General features: G+C 46.3%; 1 protein-coding gene across 3 annotated transcripts in view; it reads left to right on the top strand.

The window, feature by feature from the left end:
- The window catches only part of SK (small conductance calcium-activated potassium channel), a 526,806-nt gene that overhangs the window by 1,945 nt on the left and 502,565 nt on the right, over positions 1-22,296 (top strand). The window lies entirely within an intron of this gene.

Below are 22,296 nucleotides of genomic sequence, written 5' to 3'. Positions count from 1 at the left end.
GTCTAACTTTCCAAAACTGCCTAATGTGCTATGATAAATAAAGATGAGGACTTGCACGTGCCAATACCACGTTCCAATTATGCGGCACGCGCCAGTGGATGCCTTTGGATTCATCTGGACTATTTGGAGTTTTTTAACGGGCATGTAAATCTGACTGCACGAGAGTTCTTGCTTTTTGCCCCCCATCGAAATGCAGTAGCCGTAGCCGGGTATCAATTAAACCTGCCACCTCGTTCAGCGCTTTCAGCGCCAAATGTATCTGATTACAAAAAAAAATGTGATTGTATATTCGAGACAAAAAGGTAATCTTTACTAACGCGCGAGACCGGATAGAAACAGCCAAAATCCTAATTTGCGCGATAATGTTCGTTATGATTGCTAATTAGCAAAATTTTACTTATTCGTTTTGTAATAATTGACTTTACGAGACATAGCAGCGGAATAGAATGCTATCCATACTCGAAGTGTAGGCTTTTGCTCGAAACTTTGTGCCTATAGCGTGTGCTCCGGGAAATACGCACTCAAAATGTGCGTGAAGTGTGTTTTGGTTAAAATTTTTTTTTCCTACTGCACATTTTTTTTAAGCGAGAAAACCAAATCACTTGGAAGAGCAGTGCATTTCAGTAGGGCATAAAAATTTGATGATTTCTCGTAAGCACAGCTACTGGCTTTTCCGAAAACTGCTTGTTTTTGTATCTCCCTCGGCAGGATTCATAGCGCGGTGACAGTGGTATATTACAGACCGTGGAACACACAATGTCACCTGATGTCCCCGCGAACTGCGACGAGTTATTTTGAGTTGAGCACCGAAAGTATCTGACTTATCACGGTCCGCTGACTTTCAGTGGCATCTTGGGTCCTACGCATCTGAAATTTCGTGAAGTTCGTCTAGCAAAGTAGCCGTATCTGATCAGACTGAACGCTCGTCGCGAATAGCTTTGTACGCTCTCGAATCACAAGCGATCATTCTGGAATGTACGGCGATATACGTAAAAACAGCAAAGCATTGCGAATGTAGTAATGGTTGAAACCGAATCAGATACGAATCGAATATCAAATACCTTTCAATAGGTTTGCGCATAATGAACCACCGCTTTCGCAATTGTTATAAGACTGTGTTCGTGTTCTATAGTATTCATGACGTTAGCAAATTTCTGTCAGTACTTTACACGTCGTGGTGCGTTCTTTATTATATGCATAAATGGGAACATTACGAACAAGTAAGCCGTTCATTCGCATACACAGGACTTTTCGGAAAGTGCGAATCATCCCTGCATAGCCGGTACACTCTGGCTCCTGGGCATATACGTAGCCTGCTCCACTACGTAAATTGTGACGTCTTGTACGTATACCACGCTCGCGAGGAGGCAATTTATTGTACGTTTGCTCCGATTTTATGTATAAACGAGCACATTTGTCGTTTCGAAATATTCGAAAACTATTCGATAAGTTCTCGCTTTTACGAATAGCGAATATTCGGTCGAAAGGCGCAGGATTGAACGGGACTCTTTTCGATTCGCTATTGGGACAGATTCGGATGTTCGTACTCCTTTACACTTCACCCGTACACGCTGACGCTGCCTGCGTATGTGCATACACCGACGCTTTCGCCGGCCACATGCGGGATCATACGTGGGGCTATAGCCAGGATTTTGTTTACACGGCCCGTGCAGGCGTGCACCGAAGCTGCAGGCCGTCTATAACGCGGCGGTGAAAGTGTGCGCGTTTCTTCTCTCCAGACATTTCACGGCTAGCTCGTTCCCCACGGTCTCCTATAGGCGTGACTTCTGAATTTCGAATCGTCCCGCCTATAGGACGTGCGTTAACCAGGACTTGATTAAATCTAGCGTAGGATTAGGCTCGACGACCGATGGCTGCGCATGCGGCTCATTGTTGTATTTCTGGCGGCAAGTTCGTTCAGTGAAGAGTTCGGTCCGTTACTCATAGTTCTGGCAGAGCTTGGTTGTTCGAAATCATTGTACGCTGATGGGAGATCTGCCGCGATATCCCAGTGGCTATGGCGATGCGTAGCTAAACTCAAGGTGGCGGGTTCGATCACGGCCGCGCCGGCAGCACTCGTGCACTTAAGTTTAAGTGCACGTTCAAGCACATCAGGTGGTCAAAACTGATTCTGAGTCCCCCACTACGGCGTGCTTCATAATCAGATCGGGTTTCCGGGACGTAGGACCACAGCTTTTAACTAAATTTATATGTACTCAGAACCCGAAACTATAGGTAAGTCATATTAGGTAGTCGTGGCATTTATACCATTGTTATTAGGCAGAGCGCAGCTTCTTCGGACTTTATTACATACACACAAACTGTCAGCTAATTTAACTCGCGAAAGCGCGGTTGTGAGCCCTGAAAGAAATATGCGACACCTTTAACAGCGGTGTGTCTGGAATGACGTAAACACGAGGAGAAATTCTCACTTGAAAAGATGTTGGGTGTTGCTTAGAGGCACGCAGGCAGTACTTGACCTTCGCGGTTCACTAAGAGAATGTTATTTGTTTGAGAGACAGAGAGACAATGAGTGCATGCGCGTGCGTGCACGTGTGTGTATGTGTGTGTTATTTTTGTTTGTTGGTTTGTTGACTTTGCATTCTAAACAGATATCAAACTTTTTGCAGTGCTATTTCTTCTTTACTTCCAAAGAAACATGATAGGAAGAAATTGTTTAAGATTACGTGCTCTTTCTTAGATAGCAGCTTTCTCTCTCTTTTTTATTTTTTTGCTTCTTTTGTAAAAAAAGGGATGAAACCATTTCATTTCCTCCTTCTTTCTTACCACCGTTTGTCATCTTTGAGCAAATCTTTCCTTCTCTCGCTTCGTCGTTTTGCGCTGTCGACGGCTGTTTCACATTTACTTTACAGGTTGTCCTAGCTATCACGCACCGAACGTAAAACACACATACGCACACACACACACACTTGTTGAGAAAACGCAAGTACATGTGTAGTTTCTTTGATTCAGTTATTATCTTAAGTAATTATCTAACTTCTTAATTTATCTTCTAATTGTCAAGATACGGTAATAAAGAATCGTAAGACAGGTCAAAATTAGATGTTTTAAATCCCTCGCAACCGGTATGCGTCGTAAGTAGACGAAAACCAAACCAAGCGTATGCACAAGTAAATCGTGGCTTACAACTGGAGGCGTCAATCGGTACATTGGGACCGACTGAGCCAGAATTACCTGGATTTGTCTGCTGCATTTGTTTGGGGCGAGAAATTAACCATTTTCGGAACCACGTGATGCCATGATTGGAAAGCGCGAACTACCGCACAGTCGCGTCGATTGTTGCTGTAAATTTCTCGCGGCACGTTGAAGCTTAAATGAACGCGTCATCATATACGTATATTGTCGGCTGAATAATTTTCGGGATTTACGATTAGTAAATGATTACGCTCCTTGCGGAGTTCTCCCCATCGAAGCTTTATTGTTAGAAAAGGATATAAAGTTGAATCGAACTGCTATTCAGCTTTCGCATTGCCATTAATTCAACGCTGTCGTTAAGCCGTTACGCAAAACATCCGTGAGCCATTCCCCACTGCGAAAGCGGATGACCAGCGAAGCTGTTTAGCGCACGACACACAGGGCACAAAGAGTTTCGAACAAACGTACGAACATATTTATTGTCCTGATCTGTGTTCAACGTGACCATATAAGTAAGCACACACATTCGCGTATCACCTCCATTGCTAAATGTGTTCGTCACGAGACACAATGAAAGGCTCATACCCCCTTGAGCAATGACTCATACCCCCGTAAACGCAGCCTCCCTGTTACGGCATCAGTAAAATTTTAGGGCTGCCTAAAATTTTACACACGTAAAGTCGAGCAGACTTTACGTGTGCGTTCCGGTAATAAATTAATCAATATATTCTATATAAATCTATATAACTATATTCGTTGCGCCGAGGAGCGCCAACGAGTCAGCTATGGAAGCTCTATAATTTGCTATGTACCTTGAGGGTAAAATAAATTAAATGAAATGAAAGACGACAACTCTCGAGCCATTGCTGATGATGATAGTGTTTTGCACAACGGAGCCAGCTGGGGATGAAGAAGATGATGAACGTGCGAGCAGTGGCACGAACGCGTTCGTGCAGTCGGCGCCGAAAATTTTTTAACAGTCCTTGAAAAAGTTGCACAAAACATTTTATTTTCAAAAACATCTGTTCTTACCCTTGTGTCTGGGACCTCCTTGGGTCCCAGATGTGACAAGGGTAGGTGAAGGGCGCGTTAGAGGCCCCCGAGCAAACAAGGGTATGTGCCATTGAGCTTGGACTCTTTATAAACTATAACCAGGATCGGCCCACGTGATGACACTTTCTGCACACAGACGCCACGAAACCCCGGATCTGAGACATATACAGCTTCGCGTCAAAACGCGAAGTTCCAATGTGTATCGAATTTCGTGTGGTTCTCTTGTTCCGCATGCGTCATGGTCATGATCGTAAATATGGTGTTGGTTACAAAATTATGTGGTTTGACCTGCCAAAACCTCCATATAATTCTGAGGCACGCCGCAGTGGGTGACTCCGAATTTGTTTTGACCCCGTGGAATCATCTAACGTACACCGAATGCACGGTACACGAGCGTTTTTACATTTCTTCCCGAATCGAAGGCGTTGATTATACTTTTTTTGCCATATTGCACTATTACGTTGAATGGAGCGTTTAGCTCCGTCCTAAAAACATTTTCCTTTTGCGTCTCCGTCGTTCTACAATCTATGTAGAAATATTCAAAAAAAGAAAAGAGAGAAAGCAGATGCTGCTTCCAGAACGAAAAGACTGAAATCAATACTCCGGTCCACGTCACACTCTTGCAGAAATTGTGCACAACTTTCAATTGCATTTGAGCGAAAGAACAGCATCACGTGTGGATTCTTGGGCTTTTTAGCATTGACCGTCTTTCACTGAACTATCGCTGTTGTGCATTCACCGGTAGGCTCAAGACGCGCCAATGTTGATGTTATTTGACGCTTATTTTGACGCTATTTGATGTTCTCGTGGATTCCGTAGCGAACAGTATTTCCTGATCAGATTGCGCGTGTGACGCCAATGCTGTTGCACATTCTCGATTCTAAGAGAGCGCGAGCGAACGTCCTCAAGTGTACCGTGATACCTGTTCAAATATCGGACGACGGACTTGACCCGTGAGATCAGATATTTATGACCCGTTGACTGTGCTTGCTGTTGTTGTTGCTGCGCTTGACGTTTTAGTTGTTTTGTGGGCAAAAATTCGGCCCAACCAAAGAGTTAGACTCGTGATTCACAGTTTTAGCACTGCCTTGGTTTTTCACCCTCACTAGAACGTCACAAAATTGAATGCAAAGAAAGCGCAATAGAGGCGCCGCGAAACTTGAATAACGACATCCGGGAGGCAGTTGGCCGCTGGAAATCACGAATGTGCTGACGAATGCGTGCGCATCAAGTTGCCGTTCAGAGGGCTCGGGTACCAAAACATTTGCCTTCACACTTTTTCAAGGAATAAACAAAAACAATGTTAGCGGCATCGAAAAAAATTTGGAAGAAATTCGTCGACAGCGACAAGGCAAGACTCACGGAACCTATAACAATGCTCAAATAGCCACCAACGCGCTGACGCCATGTTTGGCAGCTGGGAAACATATTTTCACGCGCGCTCGTATGAGAGCTGGAAAACGATGGGCAAATTTCTTGTCCCTGTCTGCAAAGTGAATTGGCTAACTAAAAACGAATTGTTAAAGTCCCACTGTGACCGCATTCATGACAAATTTATGATCGGTCTAGCAGAAAGTGGTTTACCTTTGGGCTTCCTTCAATCTCACTGTATTCAGAACATATTCAGAAGGAGCTGAAGCTTAATTTTGTAGGAGAGTTCCAGTACTTAACTTTCTCTGTCGAATCAAATACGAATATTCGGGGAAGACAGCCACCGAGTACTGAATTGAATACCGAATATTTTCTCATTTCCAAAATAACACGAAATACAAAGTTCGCGCGGAGTCAATTAGTCAGCGTGTGCATGTAACACCGTTCGCAATAACACGTCCGGACAGCGAGCAGCTTGTAAATGACAAACAACTTCTTTCAGTTAACCCAGACACCACGGCAACGACAGCGACGGAAAACAAGGGACCAGCACGTTACCAGGTGCACGCGTACAGTCTTGGGTTTTTCTGCTGAAGGAGAGACGTGTAATACTGTAGCATGACACAATGCTTTACGGGTTGCGAACAGGGCAAGACTTGCAAAATAATAAATTGGAATACATTCTTATCAAGAGTGCATGAAAGCGAGCCGTTCTTACATAAATGACTGGACATTATTAAAGCAAGGCTCTCTTTATCTACTTTCCCGGGTTTTCTCGCCGTATGTCGCCGGATCTCGCCGTATCTAATTGTGGATGTATATACAAAGGTTATGTGAAAGTATATCCGTGATGGGGCTTATGTAAGTATGCTGACCAAGTACGCCCGTTTCTGTTTTGCCCCACGATAAATGCCTTCCTACACAAAGCCCCGACATATAATGTCTGCTCACAGGCATCTCTCAAGCACATGGATCTGTTTATGCAATCGTGAATTATATATAACGGATTCCTTTATTTACTCTATTTCATCTTATTTATCCACTCTGTATGTGTCGCTCCGCGCGTGAGCATTCTTGGCCAATTCTGTTGTACGGCAAAAAAAAAAGAAATAGTAAATAAGAAAATGAAGTAATGAAAAAGCATTAAAAACATTTAACACATTAAAACAGCACGAACACGCCGAAATTCCATAAAAATTCGGGAAGGCGTTGAAGAAACACAAATTATACAAAAGACACGCAGAAGCATCCAGAAACGGGCACAGTACTCAAAATGTTTCTACAACACCTACAGAACGGAACCGCGTCGGTGCCTTATGTCAAAATTTCGATATTTTAGCGCATAGCAACACTTTCTCTGTAGCGGTAATTTAGCGCGTGCCGGCTGCAACAGAAAAGAAATGTGCCCGACGAGCGCGTAGTTTGCAGTGGTGGTTCTGAAATGGCTCTCCTTATGGGTACCGCTTTCCCCGGCATCCGGCTCAGGGCCTTTCGCAACATTTAGAATGAGGTCAGCACTTCGTCGAGGGATTTTAAGGCCTCGGACGGAGATAAAGTAAACGTTTCAGATCTCTCGTCGAAAACCTGAAGTGTGCGGACACTTCCGATCCACCGCCTATTTACTCGAATTTTAAATGCAAGGCTCGAGACGTGCATGCGTGCGTGCGTGCGTGTGTCAGTATGTGTCTTGCTTCGCCAATTGCCGCGAAACCGTAAAGGAGCATTGGTCGCGTAAGCAGCAAACCTTGACGTAATAGTCCTGCGGAAACCCGCAAGATGGAGCGAAAGTAATTGTAGCAATTGCTACGAACGGGTGGATGTCTTATCTGTCCCTTTATTAATTACTTCTCTCCACCTGGCGAGTTTCTGCAGAACATTTACGTCAAACTCTTGCCTTTGCTTCGAGTTGTTGGCAAATTCGACTTCGCCCTGCTATCTGCTAGCCACCTGGTCAGCTCAGATGGTAGAGCGGCTTCCCCGGAAAGGCGGTAGTTCCGGGTTTGAATCCCCGACCAGGACAAATTTTTCTTAAACTGCGAGGCTTTTCGTTCGAGGAAACCGTATGGGTTTCCTTTGCAGCAATTGCTACGAACGAGTGGATTTCCAATTTTCCCTTTAATAAACAGCAAACCGTTGCGAGTTACAGCTGCACCGGTACAAGTTGGAAGAAGAAAACAAAAAGACAGAAACACAGACACAAAAGCACATACGGAGCTCTCCGAAAAAAAAAAATGCAGCAGAACACCTGAACTGTGCGGCGACAGGTTTATATTGTATCCGATCGGATTATAAGTGGTGAACAATATAAACGCGCACCGCGCGCTTCGATTTCGAGAACCGGACTCGCTGCATCTCGGCGAGCGCGATAAGCCAAATTCCAGAAACGTTGGCCTTTGCTTTGCAGCCTAATACACCAAAGGACGGTCTCTCCCCACCCCTTTCTCTCTTTCTATCTCTCTTCGTATTGAAGAATAGGAGGTGTGTGTGGGACGCCCGTTTCTGCTCCCGGTCCTCCTTCATTTTTTCCACTTTTCTTTTTCATTCGGCCATTTTTCGTGCTCCCACACTATGTGCTTCCCCATCTCGAGCACCAGTACATCGAGGTCGTTGCCCTCCCCGATTCAGCGCGACGCTCAGCCGCCGCCGCAAGAGGGACGCGCGCGGAACAGCCGGAGGTCGCGCTGGCACAGTGCTATATTTAGGAATCGAAAGGTTTTCTTCGTCGATGCGGCTCTGGTTTCTGTTCGGCTGGTTGACGTTGCCGCGGCCAGCGCGTGGGCCAGGTGTTTCTCTGGGAACGCTGGCGCCGCAGCCGTGGTATAGACGCAAGGAAGGAAGCGACGAAAGGGCACAAATGTATGCCGGAAAGAGAAAAAAAAGAAGGTGCGAACAATAGATTATCCGCAACAATGGCAATAGACTACGTCATCCATGTGCCTATTTTTAATGTACTAGCATTGGTAATGTGAAATGTGGAAGTATATATATATATATATATATATATATATATATATAATAAGAAGCCAACATATATATATATATATGTATATATATGATATATATATATATATATATATATGTATATATATGATATATATATATATATATATATATATATATATATATATATATATATATATATATATATATATATATATATATATATATATATATATATATCATAAGAAGCCAACAAACAAAGACAACAAGGACAACATGTGGCAAATTACTCGTGCCTACTAATTGAATTGTACAAATGATAAATTAATGGTAATGAAAGCGGATGTAAAAAGAACTGGTTGCAGGTGGGATACGAACCCACGCCTTCGCATAGGGCGTGCGATTCTCTTACCAATTGAACTGCCGAGGCACCGTCTTCACATCCACTTTCTGGGGTATTTATGTTTCACTGCGAGAACTGATACTGGAAGGGTTAGCCAGCGCCACCACTCACAATCATTGGCGGCGGATGTGGAACATCCTTTCTGCCGCGGGCGTCACGAGTACGTGATGTATTTGGCCGACAGCAACTGGGTTCGAAGACGTGGGTTCGTATCCCGCCTGCTGCCAGTTGTTTCTTCATGCACTTTCATGTCCATTAAATCATCATTGCTGTAATTCAATAATAAGCACAAGTGTTTTCCCCTATGTTGTCCTGGTCGGTGTCACTGTGTTTTGGCTTCTTATGACATATATATATATATATATATATATATATATATATATATATATATATATATATATATATATATATATATATATATATATATGGTGCAGTCGGTGGTTGTAAGTTGCACTTCGCTCCTGAAAGAGGCAGGGCGTGTGTCCAGTGAACTCCTGAGCAACACATTGTAATTTGGTAAACCCGATTTAAATCATAGATCAGGGACCTCAAAGAAATGTGACGTAATACTAGAGCATTTCACTCGCATTTCCAGCCCGATCCTCAATGATTAGAAGAAAATTTTTTTCCTCCTCCAACTCACCCGGCACTATGGCTGTAAATGGTTATGGCATGCTGATGCTCAGCACGATGTCCTGGGTGCAAGTCCCTTCCGGCGAAGCCGCGTTATGAAGTTGGTAGAATGTAATAACGTCCATGCGTCTTGTCTGGGGACCAGGTTGAAGGGACCTCAGAGGGTGAAAACTAATCCGCACTCCTCGCGTATACGGCGGCGGCCGCCCTCCGCTCCTCTCGCCACTCGTTTATTTGTATCGTAATCAAATAGACTGCTCGACGTGGTATGTCGTGGACATACGTTGTCCACCTCCACTTGCATTTCTCCTTCTATGACATCAATGGATATTTCTCCGAAACACTGGGTAAATAAACAAATTTCTTTTTTGTTACCTCCTATCTGGTAAATTAGTCCCTTTCGCATGATCCTACCGCTTCTCTTGTCGAAACGTCCATCAGAAAACGGAAACTGCAGAATTCAAGAACCGAATTTATCAATGTTCATCGTATTTCAACACTTCTATTGGACGAAGATGATGTCAGAAGGAACGATAAAATATGAAATAAGTGCGAGCCGTGGCGCAATCGAATTCGCTCTCCCGGAAAGGTCTGTTTGTGACAGTAGTTTTCTTGAGGAAAACTCAAAGAAAGGCTCTTAACTGTCCTCTGCTAAACTTCTTTGATGAAAACGACGCGCGAGCAGATCCGGCGACGTCGTCAAAAGGATGAAAGAATAAATTAAATGAAAAGCAAAGGGTGAGCGCTATTGTCAGTTCTTTATGTCTAGAATCGACCGCTCATAACATTTACTGCGGGCTTTAAAAGACTTACGAGTGGAAGAAAATATAAATTGACCCAACTGGTGCTCGGATACAGCAAGCAACATATAATTTTGAGACGGAAGCCTGCAATCTAAAGTTTTCCTATACTCCACATGGCGTTCACGGTTGATCTGTCTGATATCTGATGGAACCAAACAGTGGGTGGTTGCATCTGAATTATTGACCCGTCGTTATAATCAACGTTCACATGGGAACAACGACAGTTGGACATCTTGTCGATACTTATGGCGTTGCTGACGTTGCTTTTTTGTATTTGTTTTCGGTCACCCTTTCGATGGCTGTGTATGGACGGAAAGGTAGACTACACGAATTTCGGGGTCCACTCATATTGCGGCGAAGTGCAGCAATCAGTAAGGCTGCGATGAAAATGGCAAATCTTCAAATGGTGAGCCTAATATTGTGGTATATTACGGAGACGGAAGTTTATGGGGGAGGGTAAACTCGGAGCACACATTGAACAACTTTATTAGCGATAACGGGGACGTTTGTGAGCTGTGATCAAGCTCTGCTGTCGTTTTCCATTAGAGGGAAAGAGAAACTAGAGAGTTTTGACTGCCCTTGTACAATTACTGCTGAATAATGCTCGCATTCGTCGAGTTGACAGTGAGGGTGCACAGCGAATGACGAAATGGTTTCCTCTAACGCATTCATGCGGATGCGGGGAGATATGACACTAGGGTTGAGGATTGGGCGAGTTGGTATTGCATTCTAGAACTGGTACAGAGCAACATACAAAGGAAGAAACAATCCGAGCCGGCCAGACAAAGGAAAAGAGCGCTGACTTCCAACTGGTTTATTAGCGAGCGATATTTCGTGCAACTCGTTAATAAACCAGTTGGAAGTCAGCGCTCTGTTCTTTTATCTGGCCGGCTCGGCTTGTTTCTTCCTTTGTATGTTGCGCTGTACCAGTTCTAGAGATATGACAGCTGGAGCCCTAGCTGGCCGATCCGTGTGAGGGAAAGTTTTCGTCTCAATGTATTTGCAGCATGACATCGTTTCTCCAGCTTCCTTTCTATCGCTCCAGACGGCGCTATAAGCGGTCTGCGTCAGAGCGTACAAGTAGAAGGTGATCACTGCCAGATGAATTAGGCGAAGCAGGTAGGAACAAACTGCTCCCTCTCTTGTGGTCGTGTTACTTCCTACGCTCTTACTTTCAGCTGGCGTGTTCTTGCGATTGTGAAGCACAACTGGCTCAGAGTCACGCGCTCTTGCAATCCGTTACTTGCAGAAACCGTGGAGGGGGGCGTAACCCAGAGTAACGTGACCATCCGGTGAGATAAAGAAAGGCAATGCGAGCTATTTTTCTTTTCAGTGAGAGAGAGAGAGAGAGAGAGAGAGAGAGAGAGAGAGATATGCATAGAAAGGTTGCTTTTTTTTTCCCCCAGTGAGGTCTTACGAATACGCATGGGACGCGGCTACTCGTGCAGATGTGTCAGCTTGGACTCCGTCCCACGGAATGTCGACACCGTCGTCTGCTGCCACGATAGGACAGGTGACGGGTGGGTTGGGGGGGGGGGGGGGACGAGACGTGGCTCGGGGCTATTTTCTTTGCCGCCCATCGTCGTGTCCGACACGAGAAGTGGAAAGCCACTTTGCGCAACGTGTCACGCTGCACTTGGCTTGTAGAGTGACAGCCGGAACGACGAGAGTGTCTCCATGCATCGCTCGGCAGCGCGCACTGCGTTGATAGGCAGCATTCGTAGCGCTAGCGTATTCTGGCCTTTGTATATACCGTTTCGGTTCTGCGGCTACGACTCCTACAGTGGGCTACGCTTGCGTGCTCTTTTGACGCATTTCTAACGCATTCAAAGCCCTGCCAAAGCGATTTCGTCAAATTTCCTCCGCCATTCTGGTCATAGAACATATTTTTTTCCCTTGCGCTGGCGTACTACAAGCGGGGACATAAAGAAAAAAGCGAGAGGGAGAGGAAAGTAAGCAGGCTAACCGCAAGGAAGGTCCGGTTTGTTACCCTGCTCATGAAGATTGAAAAATAATAGGTGGAGGGGGGCGCTCTAAAGGGAAAACAGGTGAAAGAGATGAGTAAAGAAAAACGCAATCGGTGCACAGAAACCTGAGGCAGCAAACATTACTCTCGCGGCCTGTCGCACAGTCTCGGCCTATGCATACACCACGGGAGGCAAACCAACGGCCTAGTTTGTCTTTGGCGCATACAGGCGCTGAAGGCTAGCTGTCAGACGCAATTTGAGTTGACACATCGCACTAACTTCATAATGGCGGGCGTTGAAATCGAGTAACCCTTCGCTTTTCACTTCGCGCTTCCGCAATTAGCTGTGCATAAAGAACTGCTGCATACCGCTGCGCACGGTAAGCTACTCTGGCATTGCTCCACGTTTACAGGTGCGGTTAAATGTCTCGGAACAAAGATTTAATTTAACTTGACATTTTTAATGTTCTAGAAACAATTTGAATGCAGTTTTAAATTGACAGAGCGTCCATTCAAAACAAGGCAGCTCCATTCGCACAAGTAGCTATTTGTCCTGCTACGGAACTGCGTGTTCGAGCAACGAGGTTTCGTTACTCTAATGTGATCGGACTGTGTGACTGACTGTGGCTATTTGACACTGTGCAATGTGTGAGAGTGTGGCACTTCAACATATTGCAATAAACAGATGATCAAACAAAGGACTTCTCTCAAACCAAGGTTTCGACGTGGACACTTGCCTTCGTAGGGGCGCAACGACTGCTTTCCTTGACAACGTTTACGTAGCTTTCTCCCACTCCTATGACGGAGGAAAATAAAGGGATGCGTTGAGTAGGCTGATTGAAATTTAAATGTAAGTGTCGAGGAAGGAATGGAGAGAGATACTTATTAAAAGAAAAGAAAAGAAGGAATGCGGTTTTTGTGAAATATTAGGTGGGCTGCATAAATTCAGATGATTTTCTAGCGCATCGATAGGTACTGCAGCAAGCAGCACTCACATCTCCACATCTCACATCAGCACTCCACATTTCCGAGTATATGCCCCTTGGCCGCATTCTTCTCCCAGGCCGTATGCAGGTTCTGAAAGTGGCATTTTGTCTTTGCATTAACTCTTTGTATGTCCTCCTGCGTTACTGTTATGTAGCAGCATATTTGGTGTGGGTCATTGGTTGACTTGTGTGAGTGTTTTACTCTCTTTATTTCGCTGTATTTAATGCTGACCCGCCGTGGTTGCTTAGTGGCTATGGTGTTGGGCTGCTGAGCACGAGGTCGCGGGATCGAATCCCGGCCACGGCGGCCGCATTTCGATGGGGACGAAATGCGAAAACACCCATGTACTTAGATTTAGGTGCACGTTAAAGAACCCCAAGTGGTCTAAATTTCCGGAGTCCCCCACTACGGCGTGCCTCGTAATCAGAAAATGGTTTCGGCACATAAAACCCTATAATTTATATTTAATGTTTTTGTTTATATCAGCATGTTTACAAAATGTGCTTTATTGACGGAGCGGTTGTTTGCTTGTTGTATTCTTTTTTCATATAACCTCACGTTATCATCCATTGCTCATCTGACAATCTATTATTTCTGGAGAAGTCAGTGACCCAACAGTTTCCAGCATTTCCGTTGTCATCAGAATATAACCGCTCACTCACGAAGGCGGGAATAGCCTTCGCGCGCGTCGCCTTCTCACCAACCGCGAAAACTCCCATTTTGACGAAAATAAAAGCTCCGTAGCGCCGACATTATCCTCCGCGCGTAAATGCCAGGACTTGCTCATTCATGCCGCCCTCATCGATCATCCGCCGTCGAGCGGACTCAAATAGCCGCCGCGGAGGCGTGCCTCGAATTGGATTCATGGATTCAAATGACCTGCGCCCGGCTTCTGGAGGCCGATTAACTAATGCGATTGCAGACTGGCTCGCATGTGTAGCGCGCTTTCTTTTTATTTTTTTGTTTATTTCTCCTACGGTGTGGGCGTAACAGTGCGGTCTATATTTGTGTACGAAAATGCGCCCTGCGTGCTCTGAAGCCAGACGGCACCGCTGTGAGAACGCCACTGGTAATACAATAAGCGACACGGGATGTGCGGCGGAAAGTGAATCAGCGATAAAAGTAAGCCGTATGATTTGCGCCTTAGTAGCAGCGCTATTGAAGGCACCGGTTATAGCGGGCGTTTCGATTCCTTCCGCGTTGCCTCTCGCCGTGCTGGCCAGCCGATATTCAGGGCAGGCGCGCGCGCCATGGAAAGCGTATGTGTTCCATCGCTGTTCCTTTCACAGGGTGGCCGTGAACGTTGATTAGGATGCCAATGGCAAATTCCAATGACTGGCCTAACTTAACGTGGCAATGTGACGCCTAGGATTTGGGAGACGACGCCGTAGCTGAGCTCTCTCTCTATCTCTCTCGAAAGGCACAATAACTTCCACAAGCTTGCACCCGACTCAGAGTGCTCTGGCCTTCTTGTTGCCGACCTTATCGTTAATATATCCAGAGGGGCTGGAAATTGCAACCGCAATCTTGTTCTAACTGAGGTCAACTTGAAAACTCGTTCCATGAGGATGCGCCTTGCGAACTCCACGGCTAGAATTTGTAAATTGCAGTATGGGCCATAATGTGATTAGCTTAAAACTTAATTAGAGATGTTTTGTTAATTCGCCGATTTTGGATCTCGATTTCTTTTTGCAAGTATTGTCCGCTGCTTCGAGTAGACAGCTCATGAACTAGAATTGTGATATCTGCCACAGGTAACATTTAAAGATTTTTGACAGTGTTCGCTGAAAGACCCTGTATATGGGGCTTCTGAGACCGTCTATATAAGACCGGCTTTGTTGCATTTTCCTCCAGACGCGGCAGTTGTGACGTTTGGTGTGCAGTCCGCAGCATTCGCAATCTCGCTAGCCGACGTTCACCAATGCCGTTGGGAACAATGCGGCGAGGCAAAGATAAGAGTAGCGTTTCATCTAACCACCGGGCGCCTATCTGGCACAAGTTGCCACTACAAGCGCTCGGATCCCACACGGTGTATACACCTGTGAATATTTAATACTGCGAGCTTCGCATTCTGGCGCCAGTAATCACAGCTGCACCTTTTATATGCCCCTCCAGCCGAAGATAACGAAACATTCGGCATGCCCAGCTCTAGCCAGGGAATAATGAAATGGACGCTCTTTGCAATCTGGAATAAGATTTTGTTTTGTTTCTTTATCGTTTCGTTTTGTACTGACCGAGCACAACGTGCTGAGAGGGACAGGTTAATGGTCTTCCCGTGCCTGCGAATAATCCCGCGTTGCATGCGCGTTTGTTCGTACGTTCTTTTTTTTTCCCTATCGCACGGGGCTCGTCATTAAACGAGTCTCTCCTGGCGTTCCCGTCACGCCGAGCGCACGAGACCATGCAGCGTAACCAGTCTGTTTTCCCGTAGTGCATATATAAAGGGAGCCGGTGTGTTATAGGGATTCGCTTAGTCCACGCTTCCCGATGCGTGACAGCTGATAGAGAAGCGACGAGTTCCATAGGATTGGTTGCGTCCAGCTGCAGCTAAAGCGTGTGTACGCTTGCGTCCCAGCGTCGCGGGGCAGTGACCGACCGGAAAATGCATTACGCACCGTGTGTGCTTCTCCAGAACTAGAGTTAGAGTTAGTATGTGGTTTGTGGGAAGTCTGCACAGAGCGGCCAGGCATTTGTATGATACGGATAGGGAAACGGGGGACTACGTTACCGGAAGGCGTGCTGCTTCCAACGTCTCCATGCCATTTGTCGCACTTAAAAGATGCTGCATGGATACGGTGGTTGATTGTGTAATGTTTCTAACTGCGCAGGAACGTTAACTAGCTGAACAAGGCGCGCATTTCGAGATACCACACCACGAAAACAGTTAGTCGCCTAAACGGAAGCTGCAAGGTACTGTGCTTTTTGACAGGTCGATTTTTAAAGTTAGCCTTTTACGAATGTACGAGTGTGGCCTCATTCGAGAGAATATCCAGGGCGACATGACTGAATTCTTGCAAATATTGGCAAGAATGCCTGTATTTGAAGAAGAATAGTCTGCCTAGTAAAGGTTGCATAGTCGTAAGTGCATATATCAGTTGCTGAAGACTAAGGGACAGTAGCAGTGTATGGTCGTGTATGAGAGAGAAGAGAGCTAAATAATCTTTAGTGAAAGGAAGGGAAGAGATGCGGTCCAGAGGAACGTGAGCGTCTCTGACCTCCTGCGGTGCACTGGGGTTAAGAGGAGGCTTTGTTTTGGCAGCCCTTATATAAGTACACCGGAACGAAGAAGCCACTTTTGCTGGGCATCCACTGCGCCGAAATTTATGATATTTGCTGTATATATTCAAAAGCAAATCCTTAAATATGCCCGGCTGCGGTGAACTGAATTTTCACTTAGGCCTCCACGAGCAACAAACTCTGTTGCAGAATTCCAGTAGCACGTCCGGCATCTCGAAGATCACGACATGGAGCAAATCTTCTAATCGCTTATTCTCTCGGATACCCAAGCAGCGCAACTTCTTCAATGAAAACGCATTTCCCGTTGAACCCGTTACAACGGGTATGGTCATGCGCAGCAGTTCTTTTGAAAGAAACGGAGAGTTTGCCAAAAAGTGTTGGGATAGCTTTGGAGAAAATATTGAGGAAGCGAAAACACAAGGGTATGCATAAGACAGAAATGTTAGTCGGGGATGAATTCATTTTGATACTCTGCTCGGGGAGAAAGTAAAACGGGATATACAATGTAACTCAGGAAGCCTAAATCGTGCAGAATGGGCTGGTGACATCAAACACTCGAATAGCATATCCTTCTCAGGTCGTGGTTACTCGAAAGGTACGAGTATATGTGCGTTCGAGCGCCTCCGCTGCCAAGACTGGCGCACAACCTCTTACGCCCGTTCACCGCAGCGGTGAAGCCAGCTTTCAACTGTAAACCACCGCGAGAACGGTTAAACCGCATGCGTATCGCAGACGTGCATACCGCGAAAGCGGGCAATACAATGAAAGTTTCCTATGCAGTTCACTTTCTCGTTCGTGTTCGCTAGTGCGGCTTCACTCCCTCCCCGGTGTCCATCTAGCTTTGGAAAAATGGTTGCCGGTGTCGGTTTTCCTGTAAGTGCTCGTCAGAGCATCGAAGACCCTCCTCCTCCCAGTTCAGGTAGAAATGGAGCGGGAAATGCGCCGCTGAGTCTCGCGGAGCAACACTTGCCCTGCCATCCGGGCCATCAGTGAGTGCACTGCCTGCCAGACAATGGTTTCCACTAAAATAGCTACGCCGCTGGCGCAGACCCCGCCATCAACCCGGCGCCGCCGTCTGACGGTCCGTTTATTTTTGCTTTCGCGAGAGAAGCCCGTTCGACGAAACAGCGCCCGCTCAGCGGCCTGTCTGCGCGGGCTCTCCGCTTCCTAGCTCGTAAAACGGAACGAGAAACGGCTGCGTAAAGAGGCGAACATACGTAACGCCTTCGGCTTCCTTCAAGTGACTCTCTTTGAAGAACATCACGCGTGATCCCGATCGCTGCTTATATTTTTTTATCCAAACATGCTCAACCGTATATTGGTCATTCCTGCCGGCCGGTGGCTTTTTCTGGCTGCTCACTTTGGAGATGATGTTCAACACACATCGTACCTGTTCAATGTTCATCCATTCGCTCACATCTCACCTGTATTTCTTCCTTTATTTGTGTGCGTGCGCATTCTTTGCATTCTGATAGAGAAGCAATTTTGCCGTGAACTTGAGGAAGACACAGATGTTTTTTTAGTCGTCGCTGCTGCTCGCTTCGCAGGAGTCGTTGTTTAGTCGTGCTCCCTGGAAATCACCAACGAGAAGAAGGTGCTGAGAATGCCTCAAGTTCATGTGTATGGGCTCACATTTCTGCAAGCTTGGTTCTCATGCTGCTGTACTTGGTCTGCGTAGGAAAGTACGTGTGCTGTACTGCGCTTGCAAAGCACAGCACGTAGATTACTCGCAGTGCAAATAGATGACGCATTACATTACCGAGCAGAAATTACCCATGTTGTACATAGTGTACATATACATTATGCAGAGGCAAGGGTGGGATTGTGTCGATATTTGCTAACCGCTCTTCTTCTATACTTCATTTTAACTGTCACAGGTATTATTAAATTTGCAGCCATAGCTTAGATATTTCGAAGTACACGGCAGCTTTCAGAAAAGTGTAAGCTGTCAACCTTTAAATAAACCATTCTCTCTCTCTCTCGCGCGTGCTTTTATTTTGTGCAATGGTTGTAAAACGACTTCTTCCCTGTCTGAAAATGACTAACGATCGCCAAGCTAAGGCGCAAGCACATTTAATATTTCCCACAATACTGCAGTTCTCTGCAACGGTCACAATGATGACTCCCAATTGGTCGGCATGTAGTGCAAACGCTGGCCATTTCTTTCCGATTTCCGGCATATTTATAAAACGATGAGTTGTCATGACTGGCTCCGAAGAAAGCCGCATTACACTTCTACAGCGGCAGTATTTGCCGAGATCTGCGGTAGTATTAGAAGAAAGATGTCTCGTAATACGACGTCGAGGACTCCGAACTCAGGAGGGGACTCGGGAGGGTATCAGAACTTGCGGCTTCAGTGGCACTGTCGGTTGCGTTCACCAGCAACAATATAACCGTTTGGTCATGTTTTTAATCTAGACGCGACTGTGCGGGAAAGTGGTGACACCGAAGGGAACAAGGGCGGTCTAACGAGAGAAGCCTGTGGAGCCAGCGTTTGGACAAGTTGATTTGTCCTCTTGCCGTATAATGTTGGCCCCACAGATGTCTCTTGTTCGACCGATGTTGATCGGACCATGTTTCTGTTTCGTAGGTGGCCCTACAAGTGTCGTTGTCGACTTGTCGTCGTCGTGCTAGTTATTGTTGCTGTTCATAAAAAACCATGAGGAGTTAGCGGAGACTCGAGTGGATGATAAAAGTGGATGAATATGAAAAGTAAATTTCACTTTCAAATTTCCCTTTAAAACCTATAAATTCTATGTGATAGACGCAAGAAAATGAATTACGCAGCATGAATTGCAGTGTATTAAAGATAATCATGATAAACGAAGCAGATTTAGCCGGGAAATCGCTTGGAATAAGTATTAAATTTCTGGACGGCTGCGCAAACATCGGTGGGGCTGTACCGAAGAGCCGAAGCTAAGAATGAAAGGATAAGGGGAACTGTCAGCTCCAGGTCAATTTTACGAAAGGGAAGTGCAAAGATACTTTTTCTGAATTATACGAAAGGCGGCGATATAACAACAATAAATGAGTGATATATTGCTTTCTCTTAATTAGAGGAAAAATGCAAAGCGTCAGAGCGTCATACAGCAGACCTGTGTTGGTAAAAATTCCGACAGCGTAGTTTGGTGAGGGATACTCAAGCTTGCGTGTCACGAATGGTTCGCTACACCAGGGACACGGGAGTTGTCGATACTCCGGATAAGCGGTTAACATTGGGTTATTCAACGCTTGCTTAAACGTACGCTTGCCAGAATCTGACCAAAGTGAAGTATGTAGACAATGCTATACACCACGAGAAGGACAGAGCCACTGAAGAGATGCCTTGATCAGGCAGTCCGCAATTGCGTTCAAAAACAAGCAATCGTGGCCAGACATCCAAATTCATCGTATACACGGCAAGCGAGCAGGGACTATGGAATGGAAAAAGTCCTAATAGAGGAGTGTTACTGGGTACATAAAGTGCGTGCATAATTGTATGCGTACACAGTTTGATTTTGTCTCTTGGACCAGAGCAACTCTTAATGACGCGGTCGAAAAGGGTGCATCATAGGTCATTAGCTATACCAAACCAACGCTGCTTCACGAAAAGCGGCGGTACCGATGAAGCTGCCAGTGCTGCCGTTGGAGGAGGCTTGATGGGAGGAGAAAAGATCCTTCGACAGGGGGTGGACCTAATTCCTGCACCAACTCACTTTGGCGTCATAAATTTTGACAGCGTCCGCACTGATCCACCTAAATATTTATCGGCAAGAAATAAACTACATAAAAGTTCTAAAGGGGACAATGACTGAGCAAGTTTCGCAAACTTTCACTGCGCGCACCACAACGGCCCGAATACGAGAGAAAGTATTTTGATATTCATGACGCCACGTCGACATGCCACGGCGCTGGAGTTCCGGCGCTGCACACGGTACGCCAAATAGCTACACCAGTACACAAGGTATCGCAGTATACCGCGCCTCTTCTATCGCGTAATTTCCATCTGATGCATCAGGAACGACGTAAAGAGTATAGACAAAAAATTGGAGGACGCTTAAGCTTCGCCTTCAAGAGTGGAACGCGACAGCGTTCCCGTCGACCCGCCAAGGGGTATTGGGCTACGGCGCAGCGACAACGCGCCCCGCATCGGACGCGGTGAGCGTCAAGCAACGCAGCGTTCGGCGCGACAACGAAATGCGCGCCTCAGCAAGCGACGCACGCCTGAGCCTTCTAAGGTAACACCGCGTTCACTAGAGGCGCTTTTGTACCGCTTTGAAGCATCGAACTCGTGGCTCAGTGGTAACGTCTCCGTCTCACACTCCGGAGACCCTGGTTCGATTCCCACCCAGCCCATCTTGGAAGTTGCTTTTTATTTATGAAGTGCCTGCCGTGATTTATCGCTCACGGCCAACGCCGCGGACGCCGACGCCGACACCGACGCCGACGCCGACGACACCGGCTTTTCTGCGACACGAGCTCCTTAACGCTATCGCGTTAAAAAGGTGTATAGCCCCTGCAGTGAAGGCCTCTTCCCGTCACTGCTATTGCACTATAAAAGTCAACGTCTTCGAGGCGCAAGCGCCGGCAACGCGTCGCAATACATTCTACCTACCCTGACGCGCGGAACCCAGCTTGCGTTTGTGTTGTGCAGCGAACACGCGTGTCGTGAGTTCGCAGGCGCATGCATACCCTTCACGATGGTGGCGGGAATCCAGTGTGAGCACAGGGTTGTCGGCATTGCGCAAGAGGTCTATATAGCGATTTAGTGTTTCTTGCTCTTTAGTGCGTCTTTAATTTATTATCTTTGGTTTGACGCACATTCGAGAGTCATTAATTATTTGCACATGGGCATGGCTGACAGCGTCACACGCGGCAAGTTGCGATGCGAGCATACCAGTGGCAATGCGTCCTGTCCGTGCGCTTCATTTAACGGCACGGTAGTCTGCGTCGATGCGGCCGTTAGTATGTAGTGCCCAAATCTGTTTTCGGAACGAAAGACACTGGTACCAGAACTGCAGCCTCGAGATAGGATCCCAATATTAGTTGAGCGCCATAAAGTTGCTGCGTATTGTCTGAAGCTTTCGAAGATAGCCTGATATAGCTCTAACTGAAAGAAAAAAAAAAAGCTTTTTGAGGAGCTTGTAAAAAGAAGCTATTCGCTCCGTATAACCGTTTCGACAGACGTTAAACGAGCGCTCATCCGTGACTTCGGAAATAGCTTTCTCACACGGGGGAGAAATCACAAGCGCGTAAACATGCAAGAGTGCTTAGTTACTTTTCTTTTTATTTTTCTTTTCTAAACAACACTTCGCGAAGCGCACCATATGCTCCTGGGAAGGAGCAAATTATCGCTCTCTGATTCGACGCATCCACGAGTAGATGAGAAAAATAATAAAGGCGCGTATACACCGATAGATAAAGCAGTCGTCTGCACGTGCACGCCTTTCTAGGGGCGCGCATCTACTACATTATTTAAGGGTCTCGCGCGCACGCTTCCTAGGAGCCAGAGGCGCCGCGGCTTACGGCCCGGGCGAGGCGTGCCAGGACGATCGATGATAATCTTCAGGCGGCGCGGCCGTATTTTTGAAGAAGCTCCCCTTTACAGAAGTGGAGAGAAGAAGAAAAAAAATGAAGAACACAGCGGGAGCGTCGCTTGAGAGGCGTCATTACGTTGAACCGTGTGGCTCGTCGGAGACACTGAGCCAAGTGAGCGGTGATCGAGTGTGCAGCAGAGACGCTCGGCCTCCGCTTCGAGCAGTTATACG

This window comes from Dermacentor variabilis, chromosome 3 (genome assembly GCF_050947875.1).
Source record: "Dermacentor variabilis isolate Ectoservices chromosome 3, ASM5094787v1, whole genome shotgun sequence".
NCBI lineage: Eukaryota > Metazoa > Arthropoda > Arachnida > Ixodida > Ixodidae > Dermacentor > Dermacentor variabilis.
Note: the sequence above shows the minus strand (reverse complement) of the source record. Positions and strands in the feature narration are given on the sequence as shown.